Genomic DNA, 14,528 nt, shown 5'->3' with positions numbered 1-14,528 from the left:
TCCAAAAGTAGTGCCACTTCAATACCTCACACATATGTACCCATGACACGCAATTTTTTTTAAACCATGATAGTAAGAGCCAATTATTTCCATTTTGACTAAATTTTATGTAGAGTTTAGAATGATATTGTATGTTTTATGTTGTACCCTTTATTTATATTAGATTATGAAGAGAGAAAGTGTGTGTATTCGACGTAGTCTCCGAAACTACTCAACCGATGTAGATAATTTGAAAGTGCATTCTTCCCTGTTTCTATTGTTATGCTTAACACAGTGAAACAAACCATAGTAAAAGTGGTGCAAGGCTGAAGGGGTGAGGGGGAGGAATTATTTCATAAGAGCTTTAGAGTTTCTATGTGGTGCTTTCCAACCATATTTAATCTCTTTTGATGCTCAAAATACAAGTATATGGGGGGGGGGGGTTCCAGGTAGTAAGGGAGATCTCAACAAAAATTACAAGAAACCTGAATGCCCGGAAATTACATTTGTGGTGAGTAGTAATACCAAATTGTGTGAGTAGTAATAACCAGTTTTCGTGTTATAACTCCTGCATTATAGTACATGGGAGTCATTCGTCTTTCTCTGGGAAAATACAGTTTCAAAACAAATGGACAAGTATTCTGACCGCTCAGAGTACATTATCAGGAAACAAGCCTTTGTTAATTTGCCCTTGCTACATGGAACGCCCCATATCATCCACTTACATGAGTCCAATATGGCGCACACGGGTGAAACGGTATAAGTTTTGAACCATCAGCCATTGAATGTATAGAGTGTGAGAGAAGTCCCATACCCTTAAATTTGAATATCACTGAGAAGAATATCAATGTAATTTAAGTTGTGGTGTTTGTAGTAGAGATGCAAGGACTCGAAAAAAACGGCTTTTTTTTAAAAAAACTCGGTTTTTTCTGCTTCGCTTTTTTGCTTGGGAAATTTTGGGCTTTTTTCAAAGCATACTTTGTTTCGCTTCTCTACAGCACAAGAACTCATTTGATTAGTGGTTGATGTAGATAAAAATATAGAACCTCTAAAATAAACCATGAATTTCGAAAAGATTTTTTAAAATTCTTAACATATTTACATTATGAATTCCAAAGGATTAACCAATATATATATAATAATTTTTAACTTCTTATACACAAAAATAAGTACTTTAAAAAAAAAAAAAGATACACAAATAACTAGCAAAATTGTATGTAGTATTTCTACTTCAAAATATCCCACACATTCTTTTTGAAACAAAAAATAAAACATGAGAGAAATACATTTATATGATAATCTTAAAAGCTGCACATCAAGAGCTTGGTTTCGGTTGGTTCTGTATATTCTTGAAATTTCATATACATTGTATGAATATTTCGAACAAATTTTTCATTCATTGATTACATACATAATAATGTTACCGCCTATCAGGTGCTTGGAATCTGCAAAATAGGTAAAATTCCGAATTCTATAATGCACTGACTGTTTCTTAAGCTTGCTCAGAATCGGGAAAGTACCAAATTTTCTGTTAATGGACCATATGCGTAATAGACTGTTCATCTGATCGTGTGGTTTCCTACACTTATAACCACCATTACGGTTTACCCAGTCCTGAAGGTTTCTGAATTTTTAACGACAGGAATTCAACATTTCATTACGAAAACTTTTTTTTAAGAGAAAAACTATGGAATACATTTAAGAAGAATGGAAAAAAATCAATCACTGTTCCGATTCACAAGAAAGGCGACGAAACTGAATGTAATAATTATCGAGGCATTTCTCTTAACATTCTATTAACAAGATTGATTCCATACGCAGATGAAATTATCGGAGATTATCAGTGTGGATTTAGGGACATCAATCAACTATCGACCAGATATTTACTATTCGATAAATACTCGAAAAGAAATGGGAATATATTACCGAGTACGTCAGCTGTTTATTGGTTTTAAAAAGGCATATGACTCGCATAGGAGAAAAACATTGTACAACATTCTTACGGAATTCGGAATACCGAAAAAGCTAGTTAATTAAAATGTGTTTAAATGAATCCCAAAGTAAAGTCTGAACAGAAAAATTCTTGTCCATGAGCTTCCACGTCGAGAATGGCCTGAAACAAGGAGATGCGTTATCGCCATTATTGTTCAGTTTTGTTCCGGAGTACGCTGTAAGGAAAAATTAAAGATAGCAACCAGGCCCTAGAGCTGAATTGTATTCACCAGGTTATGGCGTATGCTGATGATGTAAATTTAATAGTGGATGATAGGAGAACAAAAGAAAGAAATGAAGAGTCCTTATTAAACGCTTGCAGCAACATTGGTTTAGAAGTAAATGTAGAGAAAACTAAATACATGGAAGTTCATCGGGATCGTAATAGGGTAAATTATTGATGCGTTAAAATATCAAATAATACTTCCGACAAAGTGGATAGTTTCAAATATCTGGGATCAATATCACCAGACCAAAATCATATCCACAAAGAAATTAAATGTCGACTGAAATCAGGAAATTCGTGTTATTATTCAGTACAAAGTATTTTGTCGAGGAATTTGAAGCTTAAAATATATAAAACGATAATCATGCCTGTTGTGTTTTACGGTTGTGAAACATGGTTGCTTGAGGATAGGACGCAGACTGAAAGTATTTGAAAATAAAATTCTGAGACGAATATTCGGACCCAAGAGGAACGGGAATGAGGGAAACTTCATAATGAAGAACTGCATAATTTATACGGTTTACCAAACATCGTTACGGTCATCAAGTCTGGGAGGCTCAGGTGGGTAGGTCATGCAACTAGAATGGAAGAAGGTAGAAACGCTTTCTAAGTTTTAACTGGAAATCTAATCGGAAAACGTCCATTAGGAAGACTTAGGCGCAGATGGGAGGACAATATTAAAATGGATCTCGCAGAAATAGGAATACAAAGTAAAAACTGGATCCAGTTGGCTAAGGATTGAAGTCAATGGAGAGCTTTTGTGAAAGTGGCATTGAACCTTTGGATTCCATAAGCCATAGAGAGAGAGAATATATTTAAGTTAAGCACAACTGCACAACAACCATGAGTGAGTGGTTAGTTTTTGCACTTCTATCGGGAAGTCCGGGATTCAACCCCGAATTCGAGCATTTTGACAAAAGTTTTTTCTTAATTGCATCTATGAATGCAGAGATAGTGCGTGTACTGTGAATCCTGGCCGACTTCCTTTATTGTCTTTAAATCGTTGTTATTACTAATTACCAGCAGTGGCGGCTTTGCGAAGGGGGTTAGGGTGGGGATGTCTTACTGATTGAAGTCTGTACCCCGAAATTACGGAATTTCTAAAACAATCGAAATATTTGTTATGCCCTTACTCATAAACTTCAGGCTCTCCTCAAATAAAAATTAGGTATTTTTAGAAAAAACTCAACATTAATATTGAAAAACCCTCTCAAAATACTTTTCTAAATCCGCCACTGATTATCAGTATAAAATGATCTTCAAGGTTGTATCCGGAAGATTATTGCTGAATACAAACAAAACGAAATATTAGTTATGCCTATACTCATAAACTTCAAGCTGCTCCCAAATAAAAATTAGGAGATTTTAGAAAAAAAACAAACATTAAGCAGAGAAACACCTCCCAAAATACTTTTCTGAATCCACTACTGATTATTTCTATAAAACTGTATTCAAGGTTGTAACCGGAAGATTATTGCTAAATCATTGCACAGCTACAGTATAACAAAAATGTGGAAGTACACTCTGACAGATATACTGACAAACGTACGCTCTGACGGATATATTGAAAAACATAAGTTTAACTTATGTGCTAGAAGCTAGAGTAGGCCTACTAATCTCTTGGAAATGAAACACGGATGACTAAAAAGAAATGACGTAGGGAAGAAAAAAATGTCGATAACTCAGAAGTTAAAATAAAGTTAAATGTTCTCTACAATTGCCCTCAAATACTACGTACTGTATGTTTACTTTAATTCATAAAACATATGCTCCATCCATCATGATAGTGAATTCCAGAGCGAAATATGGTATTTAGGTCCTGAAATCTTATTTAACTTTAGAATATACTATAAGAAAACTATTCAAATAGGAAAATCATGAAAATGCAAAAAGCCAAAATTTCCAAAATTCTCGTTTTTTCCCCCCCAAAAAAAGCCGGCTTTTTATGTGCAAAAAACCATCGATTTAAAAAAGCCGGCTTTTTTGCATCTCTACTAAAGAGCTGTACACATATAGATCCACTAGATACATAGTTGGTATATGAAAATATTTGTATTAGCAAAATGCCCGTGCTATGGAAAAAATATTTTTCTGATTTCAAATACTTCTCAGTGAAAGTTTGATTTTGCTGAAATTATGCTCACATTTGGGCACTAAATTGTTCGTGAATAATAACTTTTCGTTACATCAAGGCCGAATCAAGTCGTTTTCTCGCATCCGGAAATAGTAGATTCACTCAAATCCACAAAAATCGTTAGACAAATTTTTAGTCAATTTTTGTCATCTCGAAATATTTAAAGTCAAAATTATGTTGTAAAATCGCTTTTTTACATCCAAAATCGGAAGGTTTTCTCAGTTTCGTAGAAATTGTTACTCAAAATTTATTTCCTCAAAATGAATTTCCAAAATTCAACCTTAAATTCAACCCAGTGTCGCAGGTCTTAAAAATACGTACATATGAATAATAAGGTACTAATCTGTAGTCAACCACTTGTTGCTATTTCTTTGCTTATTTCTAGTGTGTGTGATATTATCCTCAAGTGACCTGACTTTTTTTTTAACTTACCATAAGATTTACCTGAGATATTAAACGAGGTTTACTATGAAATACTAAATTCAGTGATGAAATTTTCTATTAAAACATTTTCTTGGTACTTCCTTTCAGTTTCTATATTAATATAATATAATCAGTAAAAACAATTCAGAATTCTTTGAATTACGTGAAATGAAACATTGTTATAATAATATTTTCCGGATCAAAACTGAAAAAAAAAAACTTTCAGTTACGAGCAAATTCTTGGACATGAGTAACGTGATGAAAAAGTCTACAAACAATTCTTCTTTGAGAATTTTAAGAAAAATTGACATTTTTACGTATCTTTTCTTTTTTATTTAAAAATAACCATATTTAGCCAGGAAAAGTTTTATACATTTGTTTTACAACTAATATAGTAATTATATAGGGGGGGAGCCGCAGTGGCTCAGTGGTATAGTGTTCACCTCTGGTGCATAGGGTCCCTGGTTCGATCCCAACTCCGCGCCAAGTGAATTTTGTGGTGTGCGTGGGTTTCCTCGGGGTTCTCCTGTTTCCTCCCACTTTCTTCATTCCATTATTTCATTCATTTCTCATCATCGCCGTCTCCTTTAGCCTAGCCGGCATAAACGTGGAACGTAAAACTCAAATATTCCATTTCATTTTATAATATAGTATATAATCTAATCTAATATTGTTCATTGTCTCAAAAGACGTTTAGATGTCAATTGTTTCTCCTTTTTCTTCGAAAAATCCTTGTTTATAAGGAAATAAACTTTCTATTAAAAGAATTCAATAAATAAAATGCATTGTTTTTTTTTTTTTTTTTTTTACTACACTAAACTTGTAAGAAATATGTGCATCATATACACTTTTTTATAATAAACATTGAATTAAGAATTGATCTCCAGGGTTTGACGAATCAAGTAGAATGGGAGTTTAAATTGCATGGTCATATAACAAATAATTCTTATTCAAGCATCTTTAATTAACAGTCCCATACCAATGAAGGGGGTGAGCGATTGACCCCATATAATATTTTTGACAATATCTCTGTTAATATTTCCAATACAGTTTTGACCGTTTTCGACATTTATTTTGAAGGTTTATTTCATCTGATGGGAACCTTATTAATTTAGCATGGCCAAATTAGTGTTGCCAAAAATATGATTAATTGGCCCATAAAAAATTATACTGATTACAGTGTTTCTTTATGAATTACAAGAAGGAAGAGCAGATGATAAAAAGAACCTGCATGTGGTACAGCATTGAATAATTACAGTAGAAGCAATAGATAATCAAAAAGAAAGGGGTTATGTTGTAAAAAATTTCCAAAAACCTAATGTACCTTATTTTTAGTTATTTTATAAACGGTGTTTCATTTTATAAATGATGTTCTTTCAGAAACCGGAAGTGATGTCATCGTACGCTATTTGACATCAGCATGCATGAAGTCGTTCATTTTAAATTTCATTTAAATGTTTGTAGCACTAGCAAACATATTCACATTCAGATGTACAGAAATAAAATGGGATCAGTAACTGACTCCCGCCTGTGGTATGTACTATCATAAAAATAGCATTGGTACGCGACTATTAAGAATGAAACATTTTCAAAAAAAAAGGGGGAATACATAACTTTCCATTGCTAAGAGTGTATGTAGGTAAAATTTAAGTGACTTTAATTGAACTTGGTCATGCGCTTTCCTTTGCTTGTTGAAATCCGTTAAAAATAAAGAGAGCAAAATCATCTCAGTTTGGAAGATTACGCTTCAACGAACCTAAAATGTTCGTTAATGAATTCTCTATGTCCGTGTGTGGGCTATTTGCGAATTTGTCAATTTTGAGCCCTCCATTCGATAGAGCATAAAAAACTATTTAAAAGAAGTGATAGAATTTTTCGTGTCACTCTTACCGTTCCCGAGATATTGGCCAAAAAAAGTTCCGATTTCGGGAGATTTAGAGTGTCATATCTCGGGAACCGTAAGTCATACAGAGATTATATGTTGCGAATTTTTCAATTTTGAGCTCTCCATTTTGAGCATGTGACTTCGTAAAACAACATATCGTAGAGCGTTTTAACAGAACTCTTAAACAAAGCATGTGGGGAAAAAATAGTACTCAAGGCAATTATAAATGGATAGAAATATTACAAGAATTGTTTAAGGAGTATAATAAAAGTATATAGAACAATTGGTATAAAACCTGTAGAAGTAAATAAGAAAAATTCTTTTTAAGTTTGTTCTGGCAATGTTCTTTGAGTATTCTCAACTGGTTTCTTGTTTTATTTCAGTTATCATCGTTGGTATATGATTTACAGTTATGCCAATGAAGAGCGTAGTTTTAAATCTTTTGTAATTTTACCACGAAATTTTAACATGGTGAAAGTGAACAGTATCGAACATATGATTCCGGCCAAATTGACAAAATTTTCAAGTCTATTGTGTAACGTACAGCCATTACTACAATACGTAACTTCTTTTTTTTTTAATTTTAATTATCTAATATTAGATATAATTATACTGGATGTATTGTAAAGGTAGTTGGGAAAATCCTTTCATGGACTTTGTATTCATTACTATTGACAATGATTGCATGTACCCCTTTGGTATAACATTATATTTAATCTAAAAATAATATCTTCCGTAGAAATGCACAGGACATTACAAGAAGATACTGTTCCGTAAGTAGAAATTTAACTAACAGATACAAAAATGATAAAATAAAATGCATAATTTTAACTAATTACTTGTTTTTCAATTTCATGTCCTTTTAATTTTATTTTTATTTATTATCAGTGAAAACAGAAACATTTTCATAATAATCGATTAATTTCCCCAGCATCCCTAATTTTATTCTTTAAATTGCCGTATATACAAACTTTCACAAATCATGACAATTCAGATTGCATAGTAGTGAAAATTGTCATTTTTAATTTTAATTTTAATCAATTAATTTTGAAAATAATTTTAATTTTAATCAACTAATTTTGAATGTAGTTTTAATGCCAATTATTACTTTTTTCTTACGTTAATTTTTTATTTAATTAATACCCGTTTTAATTGTTTTAATCGCAGCTGTTAAACAGTTCGTAGTTTTAGTTAAAATCCCCCCCCCCCCAAAAAAAAATTCGTATTTCATCCAAGAAATTTAATTTTGAGTTTAAAAACAATGCTAGCAGTTCTATGGGAAAAGCTTGAAATATGTTTATTATCGTGTACTACTGAACCATTCCACTAGCTGTACAGCTTCCAACGAAAATAAGGGTAAAGTCCATACCTGATTTAATAATGAATTGCAAATATAGATTATGATAAAAATTGTTTATTATGTTATATTTTACAGGGATCTTATCGTAGCCTGACCTTCATCTGAGATTTGAAGGAGCTCATAGTTTAAGGAGATAAAATTTTAAATTGTGTTCATAACAAGAACTACAATACACTGAAAAAAGTAGGGGAAAAAAGGAAGAATTAAACATGTATGACAGAAGTTGTACAATAGAGAAATGTAAGAGAATGGCGTGCACCTTAGAATGAGAAAATTGTAAAGCTATTTTATGACTTATGAGGATTAAAATTTCATCATATATTTTGTGGTCCCTCCTGTTGTGTGAAGAGTGAGTAAAATTTTGTAATTGTGTTAGAACAAAATAAATAAATAAAATACAGAAAAATCAAAGGTATTGTATTGCTGGAAAGAATTGCATATATATTAATAACTTGGTTTCAAATTGACAATGTACAGACATACGGGCACAAAGTCCCGTACATATATTAAAATATCAAGAAGTATCTCTACTATCCCTGTTCTCCCTATGATTAACCTGATAATAGAAATTCAAGAAGATTAATCATGATGACATTGATTTTGTTATCAATACATCCCGTTACTTATCTTCATTAAAATATTTGAAATTTGTTTCTTTAAAACATTGCAAGCATACTAAACAAAAACAATTCAAAGGTCAAAATGACCATTATTTGATTTGTAATCAGTTGATGAATTTTAAGATAAAATCCCGTCACTGATGTATTCTCGCCAATAACAAATATAGTGGGCTTGGAAAGCCATCTGACATTTACTTAAATATTGGGTTAAAAGTCAAAATGTCCCTACATAATCCTCTTAACATTATCGTTGGGAAATATAACGCAACTTTTAACAACAAAAAAGTAAAAAAAGTAGGCTAATCGTTGGGGTTTTGTTATTGAACCTAAGTTTACGCTTATAATTTGATTATGTTGGGTTTTATATGTAATAATAATAATAATAATAATAATAATAATAATAATAATAATAATAATAATAATAATAATAATAATAATAATAAAATAAAGAAATTTCCATTTTGAGTAAGTATAATATTCCCTACATTCATTTAAAGCAGTCTTCCCAATCTTGCTTACCTGGAACCTTCCTTCTTGAGCCCTGCATACTTCATGCCCCCTTGAATTTTTGCGATTAGTAGAGTACGTGATTCGATCTCCGACCAAGTAAGTTTGTAGTGGACAAAATCGTGTCCGTGGGTTTTCTCGGGGGGTTTCCTTCCACATTCTCATTACACCAATTATTTCGTCATTATTCACTGCCTTAATCATCGTCTCCCTTAACCTGAAAGGGATTAAACGTGGAACGTGAAACTGAAAATTTTAATTATATCTTGAGTAAAATTTAATCGTTGATAAAAATTTCCGCCTTGAGACAACTCTTATTCATAAATATGTTTTGAGAATTTCTTTGCAAAAACAAGAATTTCTTTGGTCAAGCATAGGCGGAGCTAGGAATTGTCTGCTTAGAGGAAGGGGGGTGAGACCTTTTGGTCGGTCTCGGAGATTTTGGTAGGTGGCCATCTCAAGGTAGCATTTTTTAAAAATTTTTTCTCAAAAAGTTGCAGGGGAAGTGCCCCATGTCCCCCTCATAACTCCGCCCATGTGGTCAAGACTGCTATTCATGTCTTGTAGAAAATACAGAATCATTCCTGCTGTGGTGACTACATATTTGTTTGACTATGCATTAGCGAGATCGAAAGTTTTCTTGAGAAATGTTTATGAATAAGGTCAAAATGTCATTTTCATCAAAAATCTTCTTACCGAAAACCTATAGGCCCTATCTCAAATTCTTGCTTGAGTGAGATTATGAAACAGCAATTCACTTCCCAAGACAGATCTTGAGAAAAAAAAAAAATCATTGACATTAATCTATGAATATAGAACTTAGTTCCTATCAAAGGAAGATTAATTCTCCTTCTAGGGCAGAAAAAAGATACAATCCATGGTTTATATTGAACTGTAAATGAGTCTACCATAGAATATAACCCAACCAGCCATAATGTTAAACGTGTTAACATATTGTCATGGTGAGCAAATTTACTATAATTTATAGAAATTAAGTTGTTTTCTTTAAATCAAACATGATAGTTATTTCTAGTAGGTCGCTTCCAGGCGGGAGCTCATGTGGTTCGGATTCTGTTAATCAGTAGGTCCCGTCTCATATAGCCTCGCTGCTGAAAGGGACGTTAAACTCAAAATCAACTCAATCATTAATACTTCGCATGTAGCTTAGTGGCTTCACTTTCAGAGCAGATGAAACAAATTTCCAGTTGGATACAGTGCTTGTACTTCAGACCACACGTTAAATTGTGAACCTTGTAGGCCTATACTCGGTGCGGTCAAGGAACGTTAAGTTCCAAACAAACAAAAATCTTCATATATTTGTGCGTAAAGGGGTGTTTATTTTCATACTGCTTAGCGTATTTCATAGACCCACCTTTTTTTTCTTGATTTTTTAAATGCACAATTCTCCAGGTCCGTAGCCAGCCCAAACATGTAGGGGGGTAGGGCCAGCGCGAGGGGGGTCGAGCCGTGCCACCGCCCAGGGCGGCAAGTCTAATGGGCGGCAAGAGCTCCTCAGTGGCTAAGCGGTTAGCGTACGTGCCTTTGGCACGGGAGACCCGGGTTCGATTCCCGGAGGGAGCTCATGTGGTTCGGATTCCACGTTAATCAGTAGGCCCACGTCTCATATAGCCTCGCTGCTGAAAAGGGACGTTAAACTCAAAATCAACTCAACTCTAATGGGCGGCAAAATTTGAAAAAAAAAAGAATACTATCAAAATATAATTCTTCGTAATAGGCCCGCAAATGGAAACATAAAACTATATTCACCTGAGAATGTAATTGAACTTACTTCACTCACATTCAGGAAATTACTCAGGAAATTCACAGCATTCCCCTAATTTTCAATTATCGAACTACTAGCCATAGGTATCTCGTTCAATACTTCCCTTGCAGCGGCGAAGATTTTCAGCTAGGGTGGGTAAGATTTTCAAGGTGTCTTTTATATTTTTTCTATTCAGCAATGTTCTAACGCTCCACTCCAAATAAAGGATGCACGCGAGACGAGACGAGACGAGAGATGGAAAAGTCTCGTCTCGTCTCGCAAATGTGAGGTCTCGTCTCGCGTCTCGCATAAAATTTCGAGTCTCATCTCGCGTCTCGCGCGAGACTTTCTCGCATGGTCTCGCAGTCTCGCATATATTCTGGGTCAAAATTTTGCAATGTGTTATTGTATGGCTGTTAATGAATGATGATGTGATATTCTGTCCGAAGGCAGGTATTTGACCTAAAAGTCCCTTGGCAAGGTGAATCCATGGCGGTTTGGCATTGCTTTCCATGGGATGAATGTTCATAACATCCTAAGGAGACGGAACCTAGAGTTCAAGATGGTATCCGAACTTGTGTCCCCTCCGCTCCAAATTAAAAGAAAAGTTGTGCTGGAATTTGATTTCTGGACCATTAATTTTCGTCAAATTAATAGCATAATTTACAGCAAAACCAGCATAAATTGTTACTGGACCCAACATTGTTTTCCAGCTTAGAGGTCTCCAGCAATATTTTCCAGTATGCCATGCGGGCACGTTTTTGCCCCGAAAAAAAGTCGCCAATGTAATTAGTATATAAAGAATATAACGTTTCCGTATATGTTTTTCTGAATTCATTGAACCAAACCCGGATCCTTTTACTATATCTATATGTAAATTGCTTCGTCTTTATTTAACCGGATTTCAACCTTGTCTTTGCCTGCTTCTAGTCCGAGGAATGCTCTAACGTCACAATATCCAAAATTGACACGGATTGTTCCCTTAGAATAGGTTTGAACCTTCTTTTCAGAAAGTTTAAACTCTCTAACATTAAATTTGTGGAAGCAGCAGAGAAAATATAAAAATACGTTACTTGTGTAGGAGAAAAGTGCTGCCATCTATTGTCGCCTATCTCCCTTCGCACCAACCACCAAGGAATAACATTACTTGTGTCAACGGACTTGTGGATAACGCAATATGTTAACAATTGCGAGAATCCAAATATCCAGCAAACTATACTTGATAAGAAAAAAGCTTTCTGGATCAATTTCCAGATCATATAGTTGAACTAACTGCAGTATTACGTGAATTCGCATTTTATCAACCCTTTCGCTTTCAACTTATATAGTGTTGCCAGATTTAGAAAATAAATTTACTGACAGATATAGGGCCATTCCTACCATCTCTCACCAAACCTATAGGGCCATCCTACCAAACCAGTGTTTGAATTAAACTTCCGAACTAGAGGGGGATGTTGATAAATATATGGAAAGAAAATACAGGGTGCGGCACATAAAACCGGCCCGTCGTAATTGCGTTTTGGGCAACAATTATTTTCAGCTTCCTACCAAGAGATGGCGTGTCGAGCCGGGGTCAAGACACGTGACCTGCAGATGCATTTGTAAAGCAGCTGCAGTCAAGGGCGCCCATGTTGTGGTTTCCAGAGGGTAAGTGTAAGCGACGTTTCAAATATAGTTTCATGAATTTACTGACAGATATAGGGCCATTCCTACCATCTCCCACCAAACCTATAGGGCCATCCTACCAAACCAGTGTTTGAATTAAACTTCCGAACTAAAGGGGGATGTTCTTGATAAATATATGGAAAGAAAATACAGGGTGCGGCACATAAAACCGGCCCGTCGTAATTGCGTTTTGGGCAACAATTATTTTCAGCTTCCTACCAAGAGATGGCGTGTCGAGCCGGGGTCAAGACACGTGACCTGCAGATGCATTTGTAAAGCAGCTGCAGTCAAGGGCGCCCATGTTGTGGTTTCCAGAGGGTAAGTGTAAGCGACGTTTCAAATATAGTTTCAAATTTTGTTGTAAATAATGTAAAAATTCTATTGGATTTTCAATATTCCCAAACAATTTTCTCTTGGGGGGCGAGCGCCTCCCTTGCCCCCCTAATGGGCGCCCTTGGCTGTAGTTGAGGGCCACGTTGTGTGAAGTCGGGTGAGCGTGTGATAATGCTGTTTTCGATAACCGAGCGTGCTGCCATTATTGAAGCATTTATTCGTACTATATCTTTAGTGAAAACAAAAACACACACTCCTCACAAGTGCTCAGAAGTGTGTTAAAAAGGGCGGAGGTCACTTTCAGCACCTACTGTGAAGGTGAGTAATCATATTCAAAACACTACATTTCATTTTATGTGTTAAATTTGTTTAATCATTGATTATGTTCATCTTCTGATGTATTATGAAGGGACGGGTTTTACGTGCCGCACCCTGTACTTATTCCATGTAAAAATATCATGTTATTTCTGCGAGCCGGGCCGGGGATAAACTTTGATGAGAGGGGATTTCCCCGCCATCCCCCAACATTAATCACTAGTAGTAATGTGAAAAAGACAGAAACAACAGAAATATCACATTTCGAAGCAATAGGGAGTCTTATTCACTTTTCAGACCAAAAACAGAAGTTCATGTATTCGTGCGCTCCCGCGTGTATGTGTTTGTGTCGCAAAATAAAGTCCTAAATCGATGCTGTAATAAATTTTCAATTTACAAAGTTTTTCTTTTTTAATGATGTTTAGAAAATAAAGAAGGCTTTAATTCTGAAAATCAACCTTGAATAATAATAAATCTCATAAAATATCTATTGCCCCAATCACTTTTTTGTTCCTGGAGGCATTAACGCTCAACTTAGAAAACAATAAATGTAAAATCACTAAATATACAATTAAATGTAATTCATAAATGTTGCGAGACTGCGAGAAGTCTCGCGAGACTTCTCGTGCGAGACTTAACCGAGTCTCGTCTAGCGTCTTGTCTCGCATGGTTTAGTCTCGTCTCGCGTCTCGCATAAAATTTTCAGTCTCGTCTCGTGTCTCGTCTCGCAAATGCGAAACGCGAGACAAGACGAGACTTCTCGCGTCTCCCGTGCATCCCTACTCCAAATATGCAAAAGGTACACTTCCACTTGAGACAGGACGTTTAGCCTACAGCATCTAGAGACATTTAGGTTCTAGCAGCGAGCTTTTAACTAATTTACAAATTGGTTGAAAACTCGTTGTTTCGTACCGGTAACAGACACCGCTGGCCTAGGAGTGACAGAAGTACTAATAATGAACATCTAAAGGAAATGAACATTCCTATCGAAGACATGAGGGGCCAAGGATATGACAATGGTTCCAATATGAAAGGCAAACATTCAGGTATTCAGAAGAAAATTTTAGAAATGTATTCCCGAGCCTTCTATGTTCCTTGCAGTAGTCATTCATTAAACCGTCATTAACGATGCATCCACAGCACCTCGGTACGCCGTTTCAGTTTTTGTATAGTTCAACGTTGGGCCATACTAAAGGAACATATTAGCAGTCTCATTTTAAAACCATTAAACACGACAAGGAGGGAGAGCCGAATTGATGCTCTGACTCAACTTACGTGTTAGATATCAAATAGGGGAGGTTTATAATGCCTTACTTCAAGTAAGTAA

Source organism: Thermobia domestica, chromosome 16, assembly GCF_964235325.1.
Source record: "Thermobia domestica chromosome 16, izTheDome1.hap1.1, whole genome shotgun sequence".
Taxonomy (NCBI): Eukaryota; Metazoa; Arthropoda; class Insecta; order Zygentoma; family Lepismatidae; genus Thermobia; species Thermobia domestica.
This window is presented reverse-complemented; position numbering follows the sequence as displayed.